General features: G+C 39.3%; 1 protein-coding gene across 5 annotated transcripts in view; it reads right to left on the reverse strand.

The window, feature by feature from the left end:
• Positions 1-14,561, reverse strand: part of FAM120C (family with sequence similarity 120 member C) — a 147,521-nt gene that overhangs the window by 73,013 nt on the left and 59,947 nt on the right. The gene's annotated exons all lie outside the window — the stretch shown is intronic.

Raw genomic sequence — 14,561 nt, forward strand, 5'->3', positions numbered from 1 at the left:
CTAATCTCAGACATAATAATGAGTGAAAGAAGAAACACACAAAACAGTACATATGCACAACTGCACTCATCTCACATGCTAGTAAAGTAATGCTCAAAATTCTCCAAGCCAGGCTTCAACAGTACGTGAACCATGAACTTCTAGATGTTCAAGCTGGATTTAGAAAAGGCAGAGGAACCAGAGATCAAATTGCCAGCATCTGCTGGATCATCAAACAAGCAAAAGAGTTCCAGAAAAATATCTACTTCTGCTTTATTGACTATGCCAGAGCCTTTGACTGTGTGGACCACATCAAACTCTGGAAAATTCTTAAAGAGATGGGAATACCAGACCACCTGACCTGCCTCTTGAGAAATATGTATGCAGGTCAGGAAGCAATAGTTAGAACTGGACATGGAACAACAGACTGGTTCCAAATAGGGAAAGGAGTATGTCAAGGTATATTGTCACCCTGCTTATTTAACTTATATGCAGAGTACATCATGAGAAACGCTGGACTGGATGAAGCACAAGCTGGAATCAAGATTGCTGGGGGAAATATCAATAACCTCAGATATGCAGATGACAACACATTTATGGCAGAAAGCGAAGAACTAAAGAACCTCTTGACGAAAGTGAAAGAGGAGAGTGGGAAAGTTGGCTTAAAACTCAACATTCAGAAAACTAAGATCATGGCATCTGGTCCCATCACTTCATGGCAAATAGATGGGAAACAATGGAAACAGTGACAGACTTTATTTTCTTGGGCTCCAAAATCACTGCAGATGGTGACTACAGCCATGACATTAAAGGACGCTTGCTCCTTGGAAGAAAAGTTATGGCCAATCTAGACAGCATATTATAAAGCAGAAGCATTACTTTGCCAACAAAGTTCCATCTAGTCAAAGCTATGGTTTTTCTAGTAGTCATGTATGGATGTGAGAGTTGGACAGTGAAGAAAGCTCTGCACCAAAGAATTGATGCTTTTGAACTGTGGTGTTGGAGAAGACTCTTGAGAGTCCCTTGGACTGCAAGGAGATCCAATCAGTCCATCCTAAAGGAGATCAGTGCTGAATATTCATTGGAAGGACTGATGCTAAAGCTGAAACTCCAATACTTTGGCCACGTGATATGAAGAGCTGACTCATTTGAAACGAGGTGGCTCAGATGGTAAAGCATCTGCCTGCAATACGGAAGACCCAGGTTCAATCCCTGGGTCGGGAAGATCTCCTGGGGAAGGAAATGGCAACCCACTCCAGTATTCTTGCCTGGAAAATTCCATAGACGGAGGAGCATGGTAGGCTACAGTCCATGGGGTTGCAAAGAGTCAGACACGACTGAGCAACTTCACTTTCTTTCACTTTCTTTGATGCTGGGAAAGACTGAAGGCAGGAGAAGAAGGGGACGACAGAGGATGAGATGGTTGGATGGCATCACTGACTCAATGGATATGAGTTTGAGTAAACTCTGGGAGTTGGCGATGGACAGGGAGGCCTGGTGTGCTGCAGTCCATAGGGATGCAAAGAGTTGGACATGACTGAGCGACTGAACTGACTGAACTGAAAGTCTAAGTAGAAGTGAAACTTGGGCTTCCCAGGTGGCACTTAGTGGTAAAGAACCTGCCTTCCAATGCAGGAAACATAAGAGAGCTGGGTTCCATCCCTGGGTTGGGAAGATCTCCTGGAGGGAGGGCATGGCAACCCACTCCAATATTCTTGCCTGGAGAATCTGATGGACAGAGGAGCCTGGCAGGCTAGAGTCCACAGGGTCACACAGAGTCAGACAGTACTGAAGTGACTTAGCACACATGCACAGAAATGAAACTTACTTATGGCAATAGAAAATACCATTTATCTCTGTGGGGTTGGGGATGATTGAGAAGGGGGTTTTCCAATGTAATTTTTAAATCCTCTTGAATATAATTTATGACCTTCATAAAATTTAATCAAATAGAATGTAAGATATTAAAGTCATTTTCAATTATAAATAATGTTCTAATAAGCATATTTTTACATGTTTCTTGGGCTATTTCACAGGAGATATTTTTAGAAGTGGAATTACTAGGTCAAAGGATATGGTCACTTTCATAGACTCTTGACACATGATATAAACCTCTTTCAGAAGCAGATGTCTCAAGTTATACTCTCATCATTAATGCATGTGTGCTAAGTAACTTCAGTTGTGTCTGACTCTTTGCGACCCCATGGACTGTAGCCCACCAGGCTCCTCTATCCATGAGATTCTCCAGCAAGAATACTGGAATAGGTTGCCCGCCTCTAATCAATGCATAAGAGTATGCAATTTACCATATAGCTCCAGTGTTGAATATTTTCTACAAAAAAATATCTCTTAACTGTAACACTTTATTTTTTGTAGGAAAAATAAAAGATATAATAAAAAATTAAAGTTATAATCTTATCTCTCAGAATTTGTAACTGTTAATACTCTAGGATCTACAAAGCATTCCAGATCTCTTTTATTTGCATGCATGCAGGCACACAAATGGTCTTTCTTGGTGGCTCAATTGGTAAAGAATCTGTCTGCAATGCAGGAGACCAGGGTTTGATCCCTGGGTCGGGAAGATTCCCTGGAGAAGGAAATGGCAACCCACTCCAGTATTCTTGCCTGGAGAATCCCATGGACAGAGAAGCCTGGTGGGCTACAGTCCATGGGGTTGCAAAGAGTTGGACATGACTAAGTGACTCAACCACCAGGCACACAAATACAGATATTAAGATGTCCAGGTCGTCTAGCCTCACTTTAGATATACAAACCATACACAGAACCTTCCTTAATATCTCTACCTCTGTACCCTCACCCCTTTCCCAAAGTGACCAATGTAACCAGTTTGGTATGTGTTCTGTCATAACTTTTGCAGTTTATACACACACACATATATGTACATAAATACAGTTTTGTTTTTTTTTCACATAAGTGGAATTGTATATTGTTTTTCAAATTGCCTTTTGCACTTAACAGTATGTCTTATAAACTATTATGTGTCAGTGAGTATACATCTATGACCCAATACCCTGAAATACTGAATTGCATGTACTTCCCTCAGTGTCCCACTCTGCTCTGTGCCCCGAAAGCTAAACATTTACTTTTCCTTCAAAGGGCACCAATTCTATGAAATCTTCCATTCTATGAAATCTTTATTGTTTTTTCCTTTGTACTTATTTATTTGCTTCAACCTTATCCATTAACCTCAAGTTCTGTGAGGACAAAGAATGGTTTATTCATACTTATATTCTGCTAACATGGGACTTATCTATAGAAGTTTACTCAGTATTTTACATCTGACCATATTTAATTAAGCCCTACCCTTTTCTTTTTGTTTTACATATTTATTTTTTAATTAATTAATTTTTTTGGCTGCACTGGTCTTCATTGCTACACAGACATTCTCTAGTTGTGGAGCACAAGTTTCTCATTGTGGTGACTAATCTTGTTGCACAGAGCACAGGCTCTAGGGTGCAAGGGCTTCAGTAGTTGTGGCACATGGGCTTAGTTGCCCTGTGGTATGTGGAATCTTCCTGGACAAGGGATTGAACCCATGTCCCCTGCATTACCAGGTGGATTCTGAATCACTGGACCACCATGGAAGCCCCTAACCTTTTCGTAAATAGATCCACAGAGGCCACAATTAGCAGAGTAGAAATTCATAATTTGATGCTGTTACCTAGCAGTTTTTGTATGTTTGTTTAAAAGCTCTGATAATTCTATAACTGTTAAAAATATTTGTGAAAATTACATAGCAACAATGAAGAATGGTTTAAGACATAATGTTAAGTGGAAAAAGCAAGTTAAAGATGAGTACACTGAGATGACTACCACATCAAACATATAAAGAGGACTAGGAAATACTGTAAAACGTTTAGGATGGAATTAGAAGCAAAGTCACTATTAAACAATTTTGTTATGTTTAGTCAAAGGGGGATTCTTGTTATTAAGCTACAAAGGCAAGCAAAAGCTATAACATTACAAATATTCAACACTCAACTGAACATGTACAAAATTTTTCCTCCATCTACAAACAATGGAATATTGTTGTTGTTGTTCAGTCTCTAAGTCATGTCTGAGTCTGCAATCCCATGGACTGCAGCATGCCAGGTTCCTCTGTCCTCTACTATCTCTGGGAGTTTGCTCAAATTCATGTCCACTGAGTTGCTGATGCTATCTAACCATCTCATCCTCTGCCACCTCCGTCTGCTTTTGCCTTCAATCTTTCCCAGCATCAGGGTCTTTTCCAATGAGTCATCTCTTTGCATCAGATTTCAGCAACACTCCTTCCAATGAATAATCAGGGTTGATTTCCTTTCAGATTGACAGGTTTGATCTCCTTGCAGTCCAAGGGACTCTCAAGAGTATTCTCCAACACCACAGTTCAAAAGCATCAATTCTTCGGTACTCAGCTTTATTTTTGGTCTGACTCTCACATCCGTATATGACTACTGGAAACATAGCTTTGACTATACAGACCTTTGTCTACAAAGTGATGTCTCTGCTTTTTAATTTGCTGTCTAGGTTGGTCATAGCTTTCCTTCCAAGGAGCAAGCATCTTTTAATTTCATGGCTGCAATCACTGTCCATAGTGATTTTGGAGCCCAAGAAAATAAAATCTCTCACTGCTTCCACTTTTTCCCCTTCTATTTGCCACAAAGTGATGGGACCAGATACCATGATCTTAGTTCTTTAATGTTGAGTTTCAAGCCAGTTTTTTCACTCTCTTCTTTCACCCTCATCAAGAGGTTCTTTAGTTCCTCTTCACTTTCTGCCATTGGAGTGGTATCATCTGCATATCTGAGGTTATTGATATTTCTCCTGGCTATTTTGGTTCCAGGTTGTGATTCATCCAGCCCACATTTTGCATGATGCACTCTGCATATAATTAAATAAGCAGAGTGACCATATATAGCCTTGTTGTACTCCTTTCCCAATTTTGAACCAGTCAGTTGTTCCATGTCTGTTTCTAACTGTTGCTTCTTGCTTGCTTAGTCATTCAGTAAGGTCCAGCTCTTTGCGACCCTTTGAACTGACTGTAGCCTGCCAGGCTCCTCGTCCATGAGATTTTTCAGGCACGAATACTGGATTGGGTTGCATTTCCTCCTCCAAGGGATCTTCCCAACCCAGGGATCGAACCTATGTCTCTTGCATCTCCTGCATTGCAGGTGGATTCTTTACCGGCTGAGCCATCAGGGAAGCCACAAGTATACTGTAGATGGGTACCATTTCCTCCTCCAGGGGCTCTTCCCTACCCAGAGATTGAATCCATGTCTCTTACCTGCATACAAATTTCTCAGGAGACAGGTAAGGTGGTCTGGTACTCTCATCTATTTAAGCATTTTCCAGTTTGTTGTGATCTTCATAGTCAAAGGCTTTAGCATAGTCAGTGAAGCAGAAGTAGATTTTTTTCCTGGAACTCCTTTGCTCTCTCCATGATCCAATGAACGTTGGCAGTTTGATCTCTGGTTCCTCTCCCTCTTCGAAACCCGGCTTGTACATGAGGAAGTTATTGGTTCTTGTACTGTTGAAGCCTAGCTTGAAGGATTTTGAGTATTACCTTGCTAGCATGTGAAATGAGCACAACTGTATGGTAGTTTGAACACTCTTTGGCATTGCCTTTGTTTGGGATTGGAATGAAACTGACGTTTCCAGTCCGATGTGCACAGCTGAGTTTTCCAAATTTGCTGGCACACTGAGTGCAGCACTTTTAACAGCATCATCTTTTAGGATTTTAAATAGCTCAGCTGGAATTTCATAACCTTCACTAGCTTTGTTCACAATAATGCTTCCTAAGGCCCACTTGACTTCATACTCCAGGATGTCTGGTTCTAGGTGAGTGACCACATCATCGTGATTATCCAGGTGATTAAGACCTTTTTTGTATAGTTGTTCTGTGTATTCTTTCCACCTCTTCTTAATCTGTTAAGTCCTTGCCGTTTCTGTCCTTTATCATGGCCATCCTTGCATGAAATATTCCCTCAATATCTCCAATTTTCTTGAAGAGATCTCTAGTCTTTGCTATTCTATTGTTTTCCAATATTTCTTTGCATTGTTCATTTAAGAAGGTCTTCTTATCTCTTCCTGCTATTCTCTGGAACTCTGCATTCAGATGGGTATATCTTTCCCTTTCTCCCTTGCTTATCACATTGCTTCTTTCCTCAGCTATTTGTAAAGCCTCCTCAGACAACCACTTTGCCTTCTTGTATTTATTTTTCTTTGAGATGCTTTTGGTCACTGCCTCCTGTAAAATGTTATGAACCTCCATCCATAGTTCTTCAGGCACTCTGTCTACCAGATTTAATCCCTTGAATCTATTCATCACCTCCACCGTATAATCACAAGGGATTTGATTTAGGTCATACCTGAATGGGCCTAGTGGTTTTCCCTACTCTCTTCAATTTAAGTCTGAATTCTGCAATAAGGAGCTCATAATCTGAGCCACAGTCATCTCCAGATCTTGTTTTTGCTGACTGTATAGACTTGCTCCATCTTTGGCTGTAAAGAACATAATCAGTCTGATTTTGGTTTTGACCACCTGGTGATGTCCACGTGCAGAGTTGTCTCTTGGGTTGTTGGAAAAGGGCGTTTGCTATGACCATCATCTTCTGGTGTCATATCTTTATGCCTTTTCATACTGTTCATGGGGTTCTCCAAGCAAGAATACAGGAGTGGGTTGACATTTCCTCATCCAGTGGACCACGTCAATCTTGGGTGGCCGTGTACAGCAAGGCTCACAGCTTCACTGAGTTACACAAGCCCCTTTGCCATTACAAGGCTGTGATTCATGAAAGGGACAACAGAATATTATTCAATGCTAAAAAGGAAGGATATTCTGATACATGCTACAACATAGAAAAACCTTAAGTACATTATGCTAAGTGAAATAAGCCCATTGCAAATGCAAATGCATATGCAAGCATGCTCAGTCATGTCCGACTCTTTGCAACCCCATGGACTGTAGCCCCGTCAGGCCCCTCTGTCCATCCAGGCAAGAATACTGGAGTGGGTTGCCATTTCCTTCTCCAGGGGATCTTCCTCACCTAGGGATTGAACCTGTGTCTCTTGTGGCTATCGCACTGAAGGCAGATTCTTTACTGCTAAGCCACTGGGAATTTCCTATATATAGTATAATTCCACTTATATGAAGTATGTAAAGTAGTCAAAATCAGAGATCAAAAGTAGAATAGGCTGAGAGGGAGGAGAGAATGGGACTTATCTTTTAATGGTTGTAGATTTTCAGTTTTACAAGATAATAAGAGTTATAGGGATGAATGATGGTTATGGTTACACAATATTATGAATGTACTGAATACCGCTGAACGTACACTTACAATGTTTAAGATGGTAAATTTTATATGTATTTTTATCACAATAAAAAATCTGCAGGAAAATGTATTCTCCATTTAAACAGTATTCCCTGCTTAATACTAGGATCTCTCCCTACCAAACATGGCAATTTCTTTTTTTGTGGGTCAATCTCTTCCTAATTGTCTCATGCAAACAGCTGAAAGTGCAATGCAAAGTAACAAAGTGAATGGGTAAATCTGTCATAAAGTCAGGATTTCCCAAAGTAAACGGACATAATGGAAGAAGCCATTATGCTAGAAGCCACAGACCAATGAGGATCTATTACAGCTAGTGTTCAACAATGATGGAAGAGAGAATTATGAAAGATCATGGCAGGAAAGGCACTTGAAAAAAGAATGATTTGAATATCAAAAGAATGTAAATCTTTTAAGAAAATATAATTCAAGTATACTTTTTATTAAAACAAACACAGCACAAAAATTGTGCTAGAAAGTTAAATGTGACCTAGTGGATATGAGGGCTATCACAAAATTTTGTTTGGAAAACTTATTCTTTATTCATTAAAAAAATTTATAGCTGTTGTTCAGTCACTCAATCATGTCCAACTCTCTGTGACCCCATGGACTGCAGCACGCCAGGCTTCTCTGTCTTTCACCATCTCCCGGAGCTTGCTCGAACTCATGTCCATTGAGTTGGCGATGCCATCCAACCATCTCATCCTCTGTCGTCCCCTTCTTCTCCTGCCTTCACTCTTTCCCAGCATCAGGGTCTTTTCCAATGAGTTAGTTCCTCTCATCAGGTGGCCAAAGTATTAGAGCTTCAGCATCAGTTCTTCCAAAGAATATTCAGGACTGATTTCCTTTAGGATGGGTTGGTTGGATCTCCTTGCAGTCCAAGGGACTCTCAAGAGTCCTCTCCAACACCACAGTTTAAAAGCATCAATTCTTCAGCGCTCAGGTTTCTTTATGGTCCAATTCTCACATTCATACATGACTACCGGAAAAACCATAGCTTTTACTAGACAGACTTTTGTTGGCAAAGTAATGTCTCTGCTTTTTAATATGCTGTCTAGGTTTGTCATAATTTTTCTTCCAAGGAGCAAGCATCTTCTAATTTCATGGCTGCAGTCACCATCTGCAGTGATTTTGGAGCCCAAGAAAATAAAGTCTGTCACTGTTTCCATTGTTTCCCCATCTATTTGCTGTGAAGTGTTCCATTCTGAATAAGATGGGATTAGTACACTCCACCTTGTTCCTATTGAAGGTGGTTATAACAACCAGGAGCAGATATTTGAAGATTGTGAAAAGCAAACATTAGAAGGAGGATTGGGGAAGAAGACCAGAATTCAAAGTACTACAAAAACCAAGGGTGAGTTTAATATTTCTTTTTCCTCCAATATCCCCTGGTGTGGACACAATGTAGTCTAAAATCTGGAAGCATCCATTGACGTGGACAGAGCTCCAGGAGAAACCTTAGTCCAGTTCTGGCTTGAAAAGTGGGAAAGGAGTCTCTAAAAACTCAAGAAAATGTATGGAAATGCTCCCATTTTTCTTTTTTCTGTTCTAATGTGTGCCAGCCTAAAGCAAACCGGTAGTGGCAGCAGTAGCAATAAATGGATAACAGGAAGAAGCTAAATCTCTGAATGAGGAACCTTCCTCTCCAATCAGAGAAGCAGTGGTCTCTACAGGGTGGGGTGAGCCTTTAGTACCTTTTCTCTGTCCTGCACCTTGGCCCTAGATGTTGAAAAAGTGTGGCCCAATGAACTACTAAGTACTGAATGGATTGCAAAGAGGAAGCAGCACATGTGTGGATCTGACACTTAAAACAGCAGACCACAGACTCGGAAGACTGAAGAAATAAACCACTACACAAACCCCATACTAGCCACTATGTGGCATTTGTGCCACTGATTCAAATATGTTTGCAAAGGCTTTGAAAATTGCACTGACACTGAAACCACTGTAGGATGGTAAGAACTTGTGGTCTGAACTTAATGGGTCAGTTGCTTCTTAATACAAAACTATCAACATTCTCCATTATATTGAAATAAGACCAAGATTCTCATAACATAAAATTCAAAATGTCCAATCCAGTTTTACTTGGTTTGGGCATAACCAGGAAAATGTTACATCGCATGAAATAATATATGCCAATGCTGAGATGACACACATGTTGAAATTATCTGACAAAATCCTTAAGCAGTTTTATAAAAATGCTTAAAAGTAGAAGAAACACTTTTGAAACAAAGATAGAAAATCTCAGCAAAAATAAGGAGTAGAACTTTAGAACCTTTCTATTAGATCACACTTTTCCTCTATTCCCTTTGATTCTAAATTCAACTTGAAATAAAAGGTATATGTAGTATACATCTGATTCTTAACAGATGTAAAATCAAAATAAATTCAACCTAAATTTCAGGATTCTCAAAAGGATTGTTATCACATTGTTTAAATTGTGTAATTGCTAAGAACAAAACTTTTGTGTTTATCTCGCACTGTTTCTCTTTTACCAAGAGAGAAACATTGAGTTGGTTTAAAATAAGGATAAATAACTCAAAACTCAAAAAAAAAAAATAAATCTCAGCAAAGAAAGGTAATACATAAAGAGGAACAAAATGGAAATTTTAGAACTTAAAATACAATACTCAGAATTTTTAAAAAAACTTGTTGGATGGGTCCTATAGCAGAAAAGAGATGACCAACTTCAATAAGACATGGAAGCAACCTAAGTGTCCATTGACAGAGGAATGGATAAAGAAGATGTAGTAAAAATAATGGAATATTACTCACATATAAAAGAATGAAATAATGCCATTTGCAGCAACATGGGTGGATCTAGAGATTATCATATTAAGTAAGTCAGACAGAGAAAGACAAGTATCATATGATATCACTTATGGAAAAGAAATGCAAAAAAGCAAAATGTCTGTCTGAGGAGGCCTTACAGATAGCTGGGAAAGAGAAGCGAAAAGCAAAGGAGAAAAGGAAAGATATTCCCATCTGAATGCAGAGTTCCAAAGAATAGCAAGGAGAGATAAGAAAGCCTTCCTCAGCGATCAATGCAAAGAAATACAGGAAAACAACATATTGGGAAAGACTAGAGATCTCTTCAAGAAAATCAGAGATACCAAAGGAACATTTCATGCAAAGATGGGCTCGATAAAGGACAGAAATGGTATGGACCTAACAGAAGCAGAAGATATTAAGAAGAGGTGGCAAGAATACACAGAAGAACTGTACAAAAAAGATTTTCATGACCCAGATAATCACGATGGTGTGATCACTCACCTAGAGCCAGACATCCTGGAATGTGAAGTCAAGTGGGCCTTAGAAAGCATGACAACAAACAAAGCTAGTGGAGGTGATGGAATTCCAGTTGAGCTATTTCAAATCCTGAAAGATGATGCTGTGAAAGTGCTGCACTCGATATGCCAGCAAATCTGGAAAACTCAGCAGTGGCCACAGGACTGGAAAAGGTCAGTTTTGTTCCAATCCCAAAGAAAGGCAATGCCAAAGAATGCTCAAACTACCGCACAATTGCACTCATCTCACATGCTAGTAAAGCAATGCTCAAAATTCTCCAAGCCAGGCTTCAGCAATACGTGAACCATGAACTTCCAGATGTTCAAGCTGGTTTTAGAAAAGGCAGAGGAACAAGAGATCAAATTGCCAACATCCATTGGATCATCGAAAAGGCAAGAGAGTTCCAGAAAAACATCTATTTCTGCTTTATTGACTATGCCAAAGCCTTTGACTGTGTGGATCACAACAAACTGTAGAAAATTCTGAAAGAGATGGGAATACCAGACCATCTGACCTGTCTCTTGAGAAACCTGTATGCAGGTCAGGAAGCAACAGTTAGAACTGGACATGGAACAACAGACTGGTTCCAAATAGGAAAAGGAGTACGTCAAGGCTGTATATTGTCACCCTGCTTATTTAACTTCTATGCAGAGTACATCATGAGAAACGCTGGGCTGGAAGAAACACAAGCTGGAATCAAGATTGCTGGGGGAAATATCAATAACCTCAGATATGCAGATGACACCACCCTTATGGCAGAAAGTGAAAAAGAACTAAAGAGCCTCTTGATGAAAGTGAAAGAGGAGAGTGAAAAAGTTGGCTTAAAGCTCAACGTTCAGAAAACTAAGATCACGGCATCTGGTCCCATCACTTCATGGGAAATAGATGGGTTTGTGGAAACTCCGGGAGTTGGTGATGGACAGAGAGGCCTGGCGAGCTGCAGTTCATGGGGTCGCAAAGAGTCGGACACGAGTGAGCGACTGAACTGAACTGATATGTGGAATCTTAAAAAAAGGGTACAAATGAAACTTATTTATGAAAATTACAAAACAAAAACTGAGTCACAGAAGTAGAAAAACTTATGGTTACCTAAGGTGAAAAGTGGGGAAAGATAAATTAGGAGGCTGGGATTAACATACACATATTACTATATATAAATTAGATAACTAACAAGGACCCATGGTATAGCACAGGAAACTCTACTCAATATTCTATAATAACCTATATGGGAAAAGAACTTAAAGATGAATGGATACTTGTATGTGTATAACTGAGTCACTTTGGTGTACACCTTAAACTATTACATTATAAATCAACTATACTCCAATAAAAACCTTCTTTTAAAAAGAAAATAGATGATCAGGAAAGAATCAACAAAGTTAATGATGTATCAACAGAAATTGTCCAGTGTGAAAATCAGAGAGGAATATAGTTTTTTTAAAAATCACAGTCTTAGGTATCGATGGGGTAATATCAACAGGTCAAACACTGGTACTGCTGTAGTTACAGGAGGAAAGGAGAATGTGGAACAGAAAATATGCTTGAATAATAATAGATGAAAACTTCTCAAATTTAGTGGATGACATACTTAGAAATGAAAGAAACTCAGCAAACTCTAAACAAGATAAATTCAAAGAAATGCATGCAAGATAGATCACTGGAAATTCTACCAAACAATTAAAGAAGAAAAACACCAATTATATACAACCTCTTCCAAAAAATAGAAGAAGGAATACTTGCCAACTCACTTTATTAGTCCTGCATCACCCCGATATCAAAACCAAAGAAAACATGTACACACATAAAAACTATAGTTCAATATTCCTCATGAAAATACAGGCAAAAATACTCGATGAAATACAAGTAATTCAAATCCAACAATAAAAAATAAGAATAATACATTTTTACCATTTCTTGGGAATACAAGATGGCTCAGTATTCAAAAATCAATGGACTAAATAAGAAAAAGCACATGATCCTATCAATAGACACACAAAATGCATTTGATAAAATATACCATCCATTAATGATAAGAACTTTTAGTAAACTATAAAGAGATCTTCTTCAACCTAATAACATGCATCAAAAAAAACCCATCTCACTAAATGCTGACTGAATGCTTTCCCCAAAGAGGATATTCTCTCAGTACTCGTATTCAACACTGTTAAGAAATCCTAGATAGTGCAATAAGAAAAAAAAGGCGTACGAGTGGAAAAGAAAGAACTAAAATTGTCCCTACTCACTGATAAAATGATAGCCTCTACAGAAAATAACCAAGAAACCTACCAAAAAGCTCCTAGTAAATTTACAAAGGTTGCAGGATACAAGATCAAGGCACAAAAATCAGTCATATTTTTATATACTAGCAATGAACACGGAGAAGGCAATGGCAACCCACTCCACTACTCTTGCCTGGACAATCCCATGGATGGAGGAGCCTAGTAGGCTACAGTCCATGGGGTCTCTAAGAGTCAGACACGACCGAGCGTTTTCACTTTCACTTTTCACGTTCATGCATTGGAGAAGGAAATGGCAACCCACTCCAGTGTTCTTGCCTGGAGAATCCCAGGGGCAGGGGAGCCTAGTGGGCTGCCGTCTATGGGGTCTCACAGAGTAGGACATGACTGAAATGACTTAGCAGCAGCAGCAGCAATGAACAAATAGAAAATGGAATAAAACAATATCCTTTATAATAGGTGCATCCAAGATGAAATACTTAAACATAAATATAAAACGATGAATAAGACTTATATGCTGAAAACTATAAAAAACTGATGAACTAAATCAAAGACAACCTAAATAAATGCAGAGGCATATCATATTTATGGATTTGAATACTGACCAAATTCATGTATACATTTAAAGGAATTGCAGTTAAAATCCACTAGGATTTTTTTGTACATATAGACAGCATTCTTCTAAAATTTATATGGAAAGAAAAAGGAATTAAAATACACAAAGCAATTTTGAAAAAGAAGAGTAAAATTAGAGAAATCACTACCCAATCTTAAGACTTACCATAGAGCTACAGGATTCAAAACAGTGTGCTATTTGAAAAGAGAGAGATACATAGTCAACTGAACAGAATACGGTCCAGAAATAGATCCATACAAATATGAATAATCAATTTTTAAAATTATCTATTTTTATTTTTGGCTCCACAGTATCTTTGTTGCTGGGCACAGGCTTTCTCTAGTTATGGCGAGTGGGGACTACTCTCTAGTTGCAGTGCCTGGGCTTCTTATTGTGGTGGTTTCTCCTGTTGCATAGACAGATTCTAGGGTGCACAGGCTTCAAAAGTTGCGACATGTGGGCTCAGTAATTGTGGCTCAGGTTCTAGAGCGTGGGCTTAGTTGTGGTGCCTGGGCTTACATGCCCTGTGACATGTGGAATCTTCCCAGTTCATTCATTCAGGCAGTTCAGTCACTCAGACGTGTCTGACTCATTGAGACCCCAATGACTGAAGCATGCCAGGCCTCCCTGTCCATCACCGACTCCGGAGTTTACTCAAACTCATGTCCATTGATTCGGTGATGACATTTAATCATCTCATCTCCTGTCGTCCCCTTCTCCTCCCACCTTCAATCTTTCCCAGCATGAGGGTCTTTTCAAATGAGTCAGTTCTTCACATCAGGTGGCCAAATTATTGGAGTTTCAGCTTCAGCATCAGTCCTTCCAATGAATATTCAAGACTGATTTCCTTTAGGATGGACTGGTTGGATCTCCTTGCAGCCCAAGGGACTCTCAAGAGTCTTCTCCAACACCACAGTTCAAAAGCATCAATTCTTCAGTGCTCAGCTTTCTTTATAGTCGAACTCTCACATCCATGCATGACCACTGGAAAAACTATAGCTTTGACTACATGGACCTTTGTTGACAAAATCATGTGTGCTTTCTGATATGCTGTCTAGGTTGGTGGAGCAAGCCTCTTCTAATTTCATGGCTGCAGTCACCATCTGTGGTGAT

Source organism: Giraffa tippelskirchi, chromosome X (genome assembly GCF_054371585.1).
Source record: "Giraffa tippelskirchi isolate mGirTip1 chromosome X, T2T-mGirTip1v1.2.pri, whole genome shotgun sequence".
Taxonomy (NCBI): domain Eukaryota; kingdom Metazoa; phylum Chordata; class Mammalia; order Artiodactyla; family Giraffidae; genus Giraffa; species Giraffa tippelskirchi.